The sequence below is a fragment of the Belonocnema kinseyi genome, chromosome 3 (genome assembly GCF_010883055.1).
Source record: "Belonocnema kinseyi isolate 2016_QV_RU_SX_M_011 chromosome 3, B_treatae_v1, whole genome shotgun sequence".
Lineage (NCBI taxonomy): Eukaryota > Metazoa > Arthropoda > Insecta > Hymenoptera > Cynipidae > Belonocnema > Belonocnema kinseyi.
Genome location: NC_046659.1, coordinates 61,673,945 through 61,685,699, shown reverse-complemented (window position 1 = coordinate 61,685,699; position 11,755 = coordinate 61,673,945). Strand labels below are relative to the sequence as shown.

Genomic DNA, 11,755 nt, shown 5'->3' with positions numbered 1-11,755 from the left:
TGTTTGAAGGCAACTCCGGAGACTGGACTGAAAGCCAGAGTTTGGTGTATTTGTCAAACTGTTTCATGATTGGGACATGTTTTATAATAGGTATCCTTTACTTTAATTTGTCATAACGCAGACAAATGTTATTGAAACTGCTTGAAATTTGGTATATACACGCAGGATATTCTAGCGATTCCTACAAAATGAAGAAATATAAATAAAAACTTCCCTTTGTTTAATAATAATATATTAAAATTTGATCGAGGAGAGTTCAAAGCTTTAAAAAAATCCAGCAAGGAATTTGTTACTCACGATTCAGGTAAGGTTTCTAGCAATGTTTACTTTAAAAATACCTAATTTCGTCAATTTCCAATTAATTATTACTAACCATTAGTCAGTTACGTTTTTGTGTTCATTCTGTAATCATGAATAAAGTATACTGCGTGTGTATACCAAATTTTAAATATTTTTAATCATATTAAGCTAAGTTTTGGCGATTTATGTTTTTAGAATTACTTAAATTTGAAGAAACTTTTTTACTTTTATATCTTTATTCTTATAAACTTGCATGGGAGGGGGGGGGGGGATAGGAAAAACTTCCATCTTGCCATTTTCTACAAACCCGTGTTTGAAGAAATCTGAATTTCTAAACTTTGATATTTTTATATCACGATGCGCTCGGGCAATTCTTAAAGTTTTCGAGCGCTCGTCCCATTATTACATCCGGGCCAGAAAGTGAACAATTAAACTTAGAATCGCTTGAAACTCTAAAGTGGCTTAGTCTTTTCAATTAAATTCGTATAAATACTTTCTTTTTTGCTGGGTACTAGCAACAAGCAAGCAATATCAGGGTGTTATTATAGTATAAAGGGATAATCATTTCTTATGGCCTCTTACTAGTTTTCGTTATTACAGTATTAGTGAATAATTATACCTTTGTGGTTACTATAACTCTATTCACCGAGAGAACGAAATCGGCCGCGCAGGTTTTTTCTAAGGCGTCAACACATTTTTTTCTGTGGTCCACAGCCAATCGTCGTTAAAGGGAGACATCATTTTTTAAAGTAGACTGACCTAAATGCTTTTTGACATTTTTTATAACGTAACATACGGGCGCAATGGAAGATACGTGCCATTCTATGAAAAACGGTCACTGTCCATTTATAGTTTTCAGTCACTATCTAAGACATTTTATAAGCCCGTATCATAATTCTTCGATTACGCATTTTATAATTATCTTTCACAAAAATATATAAAGTCATTAACCGTCATATTTTAACTATTTGCTTGAATCCCCTGTTTTTAATTATTTGACCAGTCCAGATACTAAAAAAAAATCGGTGAAGAGATCCTGAAAGTGGAAATGCAAGGTTCGGAATATTGTATTGAAAGATTTAGGAAGGTTCGTTTAACCGCAATAAAATGTCCGCTTGTCAGGGAATATTGCACTACAGTATTGTTCAGGGCAGTTTGAAAAATTTATTTAACTTAATTCGATGCGCAGTAGTATTCTATGGCACTTAAGGGTGCGCAGAAGTTTTTTTGGCCCTCCAGAAACACCTCAGAACGCACGTACCATGATTATTTTCCATATTTACACAAAAATTCACCATTTTTTTTATAGGTATCGAAAGTAAACTTGTAACGTATGTCCCGCCTTAATTTATCCAGAAAAAAACAGTAAAAAGAAACTAGAAAATAGAGCTGGTTGTTAATTCGTTTAAATTAGTGAAAAGTAATGTCAGTTTCAGGAAATCCTTACCAAACTTTGGATGCTATATCTGGCATCGCTTAAACTGTGGAGCAGTGTTTATTATTTCTTAGAAAGGATCGTTTGGTTTTGAAAATAATTTTTCATGAGAAGTCCGCGGGTCATTTGATTGGTTTCGTTTATATCATTTTGAACGAACAAAAAAATCAACTCATAAAAGTGGCTTTATCGTAAAGCCATTGAATGACGTTGAACCCTTCGATGGCAGAATGGGGTCAAAAAGCCCCAGGCATGAAAATCTATTTGAAATTGGTACTTAAACGGCCCTGTCACCTTAGCCAGGAACCCTCTCAACATGTCATTTTTTGCTATTCTTTAACTTCCACCATCTTTTTTCATATTTAAAATCAATTTTGAACTAAATAATACACATCATTCTTTAAATTTACTAGCCAGGAGTGTGTAAAAGATGCAGCTACCCAAACAAAAATGGCTCTTTCTAGGAAACCTTTTTCTCTTGGGGTCAAAAAGACCCCAGTGTGCCAGCTATGTTACGCGTCGGGAAGTGTGCCATCAAAGGTTTGATAATATTCGATGACCCTGAATAAATTATTTTAATCTGAATTATTTTTTCCGTTGTATGTGCTTAACTTTATTTCTTTTTAACCTCCATAAAAAATAATGTGACACCATAAGTGTATTTGAAAACTGCTTTGTTTTAAAAGCACCATCTAATGAAATCGATAATTGTGTTAATATCGATTTTATTATTCCATTACACCTACAACGAGAAGTTATTTTTTTAAGAAGATATTAAATATATAAAGTTCAATTTACTTTGTATTACTGTTGTCCCTCTAGTTATCGGACGTCATATTGGTTACACTTCGTAAGTGAAAATCCCTACTATATGCGTTTCATTTTGGGAACGCTCCAATTAAGCTTAGAACTTACATTCTTAATTATTCAGTGAAAAATATAGCAAAAAACGGCAAACAATTTAAAAGAAACCTTTTTATTGCACCTCACCTAATGCTGGACTCGTCCAAATAAAAAATGTAGTTTCACGAATAAGGCGTGCCAGTGGTAAAGACATTAGGATATTCGTGTTTGATCGTTACTATTTAACTTTAATTAACCATATCTTCACAGAAAAGCATGTTGAAAATTTGAAAAAAAAATCGCAGCAATTGTTTGGTATTGTGAGTACGCATAACAATCATGAAGTCGATCAAATTAGGGTTTTCCTTACCAATGCATAACAATCTATTAAAACTCGATATTTATATATAAAATTGCTATGCGTGGTCAAAATATCAAAGAATTGCTGTGATGTTTTTCAAATTGTATTTTGTCCAAATACGTGGATTAAAGTTAAGTAATGACGATCAGACATGAAAAATTAGTGTTTTTTTTACCTTCAGCACGCCGTATTCTTGAATCTACATTTTTTATATGTACGAGTCCTACACTGTCCGATGTAAATTGAAATGAGCTTTCTTTGAATATACGTACAGTTTTTTCACTGAGGAGTTGAGAGTAGAAGTGACCCATGTAATTAGGGCTTTCCGAAATGAAATGAATAATACATATGGTTTATGTAAACGCCATAAGGGAGGAGGGACGAGAGAAGACCATATCTATCAACGAAGTACGTCAACATTTTTCGAGTATTCTGAAGAAAAAAAAATATATATATATATATTCTGCCACGATTTCTTTCTGTGGGATATAAGTTTTGTACTCCACATTTTATTTAATCATTACTATTATTCGCACTAAGCTACGAAAAGGGCGTAACATTAAATATTTTATTATTATTAATGCTCCCATGAAAACATTGCTACAAAAAATGAATCCCCAGTAGAATAAAGGTTAACCTTAGTCAGTATTTTCAAGTGCCTTAAATGAAAATATGATGGAATGAAATAAATAAGAATGGAGGAGGTTGTGATGACAGATGCAGTTAAAGATCATGCTGAAAGGGGACCGTACAATACTCTCCTTACCTGCATACTTACATTACAATATTTCGCCATTAAAAGTATGGATCGAGGAAACCATATCCGAATTAAGCCCTACAGGATTTTTTTACTTTGTCCGAATTTTTCAAATGATCAATTTTTATTTTTCAATCAACTTTTCGATCTTTTTTGACATAAAATGTTATTCTTCAATGCCATTTAACGATTTCTTCGTCAATTCATAATATAAAAATATATACGAAAAACATATGTGTGCATTTGTGATATTGAGTAGAATGCATCAGGGTTCAGAAATAAAAATTTAAGATGTCAAGCGTTGATAAAACTTAAAAAAAAACATTTAATTTGAAAAACACGTTTGGAAATTCTCTTTTTTACTAAATACTTTCTATTCTAGCATGCCATACTTTATCCTGTTTTCAACTATTTTCTTCTACTTTGTACTCTTTTTTCAAACTTCTATATCGCACTTCGTCCTCTTTTTAAAATAAATTTGTGTGCTATTTTGTCCTCATTTTTCAAAACTTTTTGTCCTACTTTCCGAAAATCAAGTATGGTCTCACTAGCTTTGGAAGTGATAGAAAAGGGTCCGCATCAGGGAAAATTTCAAGGATAGTTCGTTAAATAAAACGTACTAAAATAGGTTTCTAAAATGCTATAAATGGTTATCATTACAAGAAAAACATGTACCAATTTTCTTCTCTGTGTTTTACTTGACGTGGATTGTGGACAGGATGATGGTGAAAAAGTTATGGATAAAATTTATTTAATTAATTTTGCATGAGGAGTTATATTTTTAGAAAAATAACTTGACGTAGAATTAGATTCAGAATAAAATTATTTTCTTTTTCATTTATTTGACATGAAATATCAATATTTTTTGTGAGTGTGGATTAAAGAGGAGTCTAAAATTAGAACATCACATAACTCATTATTGATTAGAATGTAAAACTACATATGCCCAAGGTGGTCCAAAGTATAGAAACAGAAATTTGCATTAAAAGACAGACACTGGCTCTTTCACAAAACTGACAAAACTTCACTAGACTTGTGCGACACTATGTTGAATTGAAAACCTGAACGAAAATTTTTACGACTTTTATTAAACATAGAATGAATAATTTAACATTCTGGCAGATGTCACTTCCTTTGCTCGTAGCAAACAAAAAGGTAGCTCTGGCGTTAGATAAAAGGTCACAACAGTATTCTGAAAAACACAATTTTTCACAGCTGGAGCAGGAAGCCAGAGCTACGATTTCTGTTTATAACTATTTTATCGGATCTTGACCATGTTTGCCAACGAAGAAATTCACTCACTTCTCTCGTATAAATTTAGCCACTTAGAATTCCAGAATCGCCATTTTGAATCGCTTTAGAAACGAGCATATACGGAAAAACAAAATCTTGGTTTGACTTTCATGCTTAATATTTACTAGATAATTTATGAGGACATACAATGATATAGCCTGAGTGTAGTAACATCATTTAGTGCGTCTTATGAGAGTCCAGTTCCGCGAATGTTCTGATACGAATGTCAAAATAATATCTGAGACAAATTACAGGGTATAATACTGTACTGTGATATCATTTTATCCTCTGTAACATATAGTACAGAAAGAAGAAATTTATTTGCACAGTTGTATTATTCGGAGACCGCGAATTTAAGACGTGGAAGCGAAACACCTATTCACTAGAGCACACAGCACGAGATATGTTACTCTTTTCCCTGCCTGCTGAAACCTGCCTGCCGAACTGCGACCGAGCGACCGCTGAATTATCCATTATTGAGCAAAAGTTCAGGAGCGTAACAAGAGAGTCTCTCTAAGCAATTTATTTTTTCATGTCCGCAAAAAATTCTTACATTATTTTCCAAAAGTAAAATTTACACAAGATTAATTTCTATCCAACATTACTAAAAACGCCAAGAAAAGGTTGTGTAAAAAGGGGTACTCATCTCTCGAAAAAACTCACATCGCTGCACCTAGTGTAGTTGAATTTTATATACGACCTTGGAGAATTGAATTTCGTCAGAAAATTTAATCTGTGTCTAAATATAAAAGAGAAAAGTACGGCAAATAGTATATGTTTATAAGGAAATTATAAATATTGACAAGAAATTCTTAACCTTGAGCGTTAATAATCACAAGATTTCATTTTACAAATTCTTAGAATAAACCAATCAGAATCAAGAGCTTACCATGGTAACGATCATTTGTAAAGTTCAATCACCTTTCTGAGAATTAATACAAAAAATTTGTTTGCAAAGGGAAATAGCCCATAAAATAGGTTTAAGAAATTTTTAATTCAGAAACATGAGCTGGGAAAACTATATTTGGTCACTTCTGAATTATGTGTATGGTTTTAGATGATTTTATTTTGGTATGAAACTTGATTACCGCAGTAATACACGCATAAGATCGTATTTCACGTTCAAGGCGTTCACTCGACGAACATTCGAGATATTTCTCTCTAGCTAAAATTTGAGAATATTTACAATTCATTTCAACATTCCATCTCTAGTGTTTCAAATGACTTGCATTAAAATAACAAATAATTATAATCGATCTCCAAATAAGATACTTCGATATAACTAGAAAATTGTAAATGACCGATTGAAAAAGATAAACTTCCTATACTAATTTTTATGGTAGATGAACATAAAATTGTATCTAAATACGCCGCCATGTTCGATTCTGAAATTAGCGATGAATATATATAAAAAAAATAATCACGGTAGGAAATTACAAAACTAAAAATTAGAAGTCCCAATTTTTCCAATTATTTATATACATGTACAAAATTAACTTTAAAATTGGCAAAAAAAGATTAAATTTTTTGAGAAAAAATGGCGGCTGAAATTTAGAATGAAATTAGATTTCTTAAAATTATATATCTTTATTTATAAACCTTACCCTGGAATAATAACTTTCCCTTCCAAATAAAATTTTTTGATTGAAAATGCACTCAATCTTGTGTTTTCCATTTATGTAAGTAATCACTGCCTAGTATTACAGAATTTTCAGTAAGGTAATTGGTCGAGTATATCGCTGGTGATAGTATCACGGAAATTTTCGTAATCCGAACGAGCTGTAAATATTGAACGTTTAAATTAAAACTTAAATATTTATGTACTAATACCCTAACTCTAAACGTTACATTTTCATAATTGAAACTTTACGACTTCCTTATCTCCGCGTGACTCATTTTCGGCAGATTGATCATGAGACATGTTGAATGGCAGTCAACCTCCAAAATGTCAATTTTTACCAATTTTATTATTACATTTCAATATTTTATTACTTTCCATCGACGAAAATTAACAGAACGCAATTAACATGTCTAGCAGCATCTAGAACGAAACCTCACTGTCTGCCCTCCCACGTTCAAAGAATGTATAATACGCACAACATGGTACATGAGGATCGCACTTGCGATAAAATTTGTTCTGGTTCCACCGTTGCCTTTAAGCATTTCACTGATCTCTGTGGTAGTTCTCAATATGGCGGTTGAACGATTTCCTGTTGCGCAGTGTTCGGTTGGCGGTGCTGCACGAGGCCTGCCAATGTCGAGTTCCGGGTGGAGGGAGACACGGCGGACTAACACAGTTTAGGCACGTTAGTGGTGAAGTCCGCGAAGTAGAACCGGCGCAGGACGACACTTGTTTCATTCTCGAGCATACACTCAACGTATCGAATTCCAGTACAATTGCTAGCATTTAGTTTATGTTGTTCGAACATATTTCGCGAGACGGTTTAAGTAGGACAAGCGACGTATTGATACGATGTTTAGAACTCGCGGAATCTGCAACTGAGTAGTGCAACAATGCGCCTTTTGGGTCGCCATTTACGTCGCAACAACCATCACATCACCGATGTATGCTGTCCGACAAGGGATGCGAAGTAGAAATGCGTTTCTCTTTGTCCAAACACGCCTTGAGTGTTTTAAAGTGGATTGTGAATAGTGTTAAGATATTCCTCATATAAAACGCGGTACGTAAAGCCTCTAAAGGATCTGGTTTATGCGATTTTTGGTTACATTTGAGCATCGTTTGAGAATATAATTTCTCGAGTTCAAGCTTTGAAAATTTATCAAAAATGCAGGTGTTTACAAATAACGAGCTGCTGCAATGAAAAAATATTTTAAATGAGAAAACTCGCAAAATGGCTTTGGCAATTATGTAATTCCTGATATCTTACGTAAAAGTTTCATGCTATTTCGTAATTCTAAGGTGCTTCACAAAATGGTGGCTGTGGTATGTCATCTCGTATGTGCTACTATTGGTTGGCCAACGCCCATTTGGCGTTGCGTGCGCAGTTTCCGGAAGAAGCTGATACCAGTATACTTTTTGTTCATAAAACTACTTTTCCTATTTATTTAAACAAAACCCTACATGGTGAACAAAAGAGTAAATATTTTTGTTTTGATAAAATCTTTATTGCGCTGCATTGTAATAATTAAAAGTAGGAGAATTATTTCATGGCCAAATAAAAATAGCCAGGATTTGCCTCCGCGTTAGTCGCCATCTTGGATTTTTCTTTTCCGCGTACTCAGTTGTGGGATAGTCGTGTTCGTGAATGAACGTCTATGGAGAGCTGAACACAATTTGACAGTCTTCTGAGTATAAAATTATCCGAAAGGTACATTTTTTTATTTTATTCTTTTTAAATAATTAAAATTAATCAAATATGCATGTTTTGGGAAATGGGTAGAACTTGAAATATGTTCATACATTATATCGTTTTTTGTGGAATCTATAAGTAATCCGTCTGATATTGCAATGATTAATTAATATTATCCGTGATTTTTTCAAGAGAACATTTAAGATATACAAAGCACTTCTCTCCATACTCTGCATTGGCACTAGACCGAATACGTTGCTACATTGTTCGTACCATCCAATAGAAATTTGTGTATTCTAAAATGGCGTCTAACGTTAGTTGATGCGTCACTGCTTTGTGTAAACGCAGTAGCTTTGTGAGATTTGAATTTAAATTTAAAGTGAAGATACTGCAGGCAATTATCTTACTAGATGTCAACATTACGAATGCAAACAACCAGGTGTGAGGAGTGTTTTTTTGGTTCTATATCTTGGAATTTCATGACGCATCGTTTGTCGTGAAGAAAACATGGCCTCCAATGTTGAATTAATCAATTTACTCTTTGGAATGAAATCTTCGTTTAAATACATTTTCGACTTTTCGTAACTTCAAAAAGTGACGAGAAAAGGCAGTAATTTAGATTACAAGTTCTAGGAGTCAGTTTGAAGAAAGATCCAACTAAAAAATGTATTACTGGTGCCAACAGTTGAACGCTCCTAGAATTGAAATTTTTGTTTTGTACAAATTACAAGTGTCTTTCAAGTATACAGCTTGGAGTCTAATGATTAAAAAAATGAATGTATCATAAAGGGGAAAACAGTCAAAATAAATAAAGAAGTATTATACTTTTTATGTATTTTTACTTATTTTCCCCTTCTTGGTTTATCCACTTTTTAATCATTCAGTACATCTCATTCTTTCATCGTCAAATGTGTCACATTTTTGTTGGTAACACCACTGCAGCCTGGATATAAGTTATAACTGTACCATATTTTCATTGAGAAAAGCATCTGGGGATCACAGAGGTAAAGGAGACAATGCTTTGTCTACCAGATGTCCTCTGCGAATATTTTCAGTTGCAGTTGCGCAACTTTTATTCGCGCATGCGCAATATTGATATAGGCCCTCGTTGGGAGCACTGTTTGGAGCCTCATCTTAGTTAGGGACAGCACGTGTTAAGAATGAACATTCAAATTACATGCCATAATAACTTCTCACTGCCCTAAATTCTGTATGTTTAATCTTCTGAAACCGAAGAGTGAAAATCCTGGTTATTCATTTCTTGGAACCTCTCGTTCATACAATATTTTAAAGCTTGGTCTGGAATACAGGAATCCGAATTAACAAAAACGGTCTTGTTGGGGTCGTATCCGGTAGGGAACTTCCAATTAGTAGAACTTGAAACTTTTATATACCAAAAAATCCCATTGTTCGTCATATTCCGTAAAACCATATTTAGCGGGGCATATGGGGTAATTCGGGACAGCTGTTTTTGATCCCATACTGAGCCGCTTAGCCTCGTTTTTAGCTAAAATTCAATTCATTTTTATCTGAAACAATTGAGTGTCCCATAAATATTCAATAGCACAGTTATATTAGGGATATTCATAACATGTTGTGATAAATACCTGGAAAGTTTCTTAATTTCTACATGTTAATGGCCAGGGTCGAGCTGGGACAGAAAATCGGTTTGGGAAAAAAGGTTAAAACAAGTGGTTGAGAATGGGTAAGCGGTCCAACCCTGCAAGTCACATTGCGAATTGCTTAAAATGTTACCATCCCACAGGGATTTTTTTCCAAAACATCACATTGTCGAGACGGACGTGTCGATAGCGTCTCATTAGTACCAGATTTGCGCATGACACGCTAGTGCCGTAGCGAAATTTCGGTTTAATCTTCTTTCAGATTCGTTGCGAACATAAAAGTGAATTTTTCTTAGTGCTGTTGAGTGTAATAATAGTTCTATTTAGTACTTTCCGTTATGTGAAGATTTCAAGAGATTTGCAACTGTAGGAAGTGTACCGTGACAAAATATGATTAATATGTGAGGGTCTGAAATGAAGCATGAGGTATACTATTGTGTTAGATGTATTAAGGCTTAATTATTAGTTCGATATGAAGCGTAATGGTGCCCTATACAAAAAATGTTAACTGTGAACACCAGCAGAGGTGCAAAGGCTTTCAGTGTCTGAAATCTAGATGACGCCAACGTCTAATTTTCTCGAATTATCCTGTTTCATTGGACAAAATGGAAGACATAATCTGAGAAAAATACTATTGAACTAATGATCCACACTATCGCCCTCATCACAAAATATTTCATTGATTCACGTATATTTTTTAAAATGTTTATAATTTTTCTACACTTTTAATATACTTTTTCTGGGAAATTTACAATTCTGGAATAGTAACCCTGTAAAAAGCAGAGCATTGAAGTAGAGTATATGGAATTGAAAAAAACTGCACACTCTAATGTTTATAAATCTAGACAAACTCCATTTTTGTCCGAATACGCTTCTTGGAATTCAAAAGTTTTCATTCGAATCATTTTGAATTCACAAATTAAATTAATAAATTAAAGTTGCTTCTTTGTGATGTAATTGATTTAATGCCACTGAATGCAGAGTAACGGATATGTCAATTGCGTACCATGCAATGCTTTCAGTGATCGGAGCCATAGAGTGGCACCAATGCCGTTCAATGTTGTTTAATTACCAAATAAGTCAAATGCCGTTGAATGATTCTTTCGACTGGATATATCAAATGCCATTAATGTATTCAAATGCCGTTAAATGGCCATTCGGACAAAGACTGAATTAGTTTAGATTTATAGGCATTAAAGTGTACAACTTTTTCAATGCCACATAATCCACTTCAATACTCTCCTTTTTACAAGGAATCTTGAATTACAACACATGTGTAGGAATAATTAAAAAAAAAATTTGCAAGTTTTATAACTTATGAGTCAAGCAATTTTCATAACTTAACTAAAATCTATAGTTTTTAGTAAAGGAACTCCAACCGAGTACTCTGATCCTCAGGCCCTCCGAGTACCGCTTGGTGACACGTATTAACCTATAACCAAAAAAAAAGCAAATGCCACTGGAGAAAGTTAAGCCTAATTTCTGTATACTTATTCATTCTGTTTATACTGAAAACTTCTCAGTACCGGTAATACTCCGGGGTAGTCAGCTACTATTCGAAAAAGTGAAATAAATACAAAACTAACCTAAAAATTATTTTTCGTATCTAGAATTTTCACCTGTAGCTTACTTTTTCGGAAAAAGTGTTATCTACACGTCTTATGCATATTGCTTCCATTGCATATCTTTAAAATCGCTATATAAATTTCTAAAATTACACCAAACTCTCGCTTTCAGTCAAGTGTCGGGGGGTTGCCTTCAAATGGCCCTGGACTGATTTCGGGGACAGAAACGTAACCAGTGAGGGCCGCCTGACTCGGTTCCAATTGGAAT

At 33.8% G+C, this 11,755-nt stretch overlaps 1 protein-coding gene and 1 long non-coding RNA gene across 6 annotated transcripts in view; one reads left to right on the top strand and one right to left on the bottom strand.

The window, feature by feature from the left end:
- LOC117168829 overlaps positions 1-7,249 on the bottom strand; it is a 17,594-nt gene extending 10,345 nt beyond the window's left edge. Inside the window, exons 1-2 of one of the 2 annotated variants that reach the window (XR_004466556.1) lie at positions 6,838-7,249; positions 6,594-6,768 (exon numbers count right to left, since the gene is read on the bottom strand). This is a non-coding gene — a long non-coding RNA (uncharacterized LOC117168829). The remainder of the gene's footprint in view (positions 1-6,593; positions 6,769-6,837) is intronic. The other variant, XR_004466557.1, reaches the window with a different exon arrangement.
- A 48-nt stretch (positions 7,250-7,297) lies between these two features.
- Positions 7,298-11,755, top strand: part of LOC117168827 — a 36,955-nt gene continuing 32,497 nt past the window's right edge. For 2 of the 4 annotated variants that reach the window (XM_033354676.1, XM_033354674.1), the window contains exon 1: positions 7,298-7,670. The gene's annotated coding sequence lies outside the window, so the exon portion shown is untranslated. Of the gene's footprint in view, positions 8,319-11,755 lie in introns of all 4 variants that reach the window. The other 2 variants (XM_033354677.1, XM_033354675.1) reach the window with 2 other exon arrangements.